The sequence below is a fragment of the Egretta garzetta genome, unplaced genomic scaffold (assembly GCF_000687185.1).
Source record: "Egretta garzetta isolate BGI_Z169 unplaced genomic scaffold, ASM68718v1 scaffold225, whole genome shotgun sequence".
Classification (NCBI taxonomy): domain Eukaryota; kingdom Metazoa; phylum Chordata; class Aves; order Pelecaniformes; family Ardeidae; genus Egretta; species Egretta garzetta.
Genome location: NW_009259684.1, coordinates 292,603 through 292,826, shown reverse-complemented (window position 1 = coordinate 292,826; position 224 = coordinate 292,603).

The following is a 224-nucleotide window of genomic DNA, read 5'->3' as shown; positions in this document are numbered from 1 at the left end:
AAAAAAAGGGGGGGAGGAAGAAAAAAACCCAAGGGAAAAAAAAATCACGGGCCCCTTGCCTGGGCCGCAGAGGTTTTTTGGGGGAAAATCGCCTTTTCCCAACGCTAAAGGTGCCCCCGGTCCTCTAGGTTTGCTGGGAAAACTGGGAAAGGTGAGCTGATTTGCTTTTTTGGGGGGGGAAAAAGGGCACAGAAGGAGAAAGCAGCCCTTCGGCCGGAGGGGGT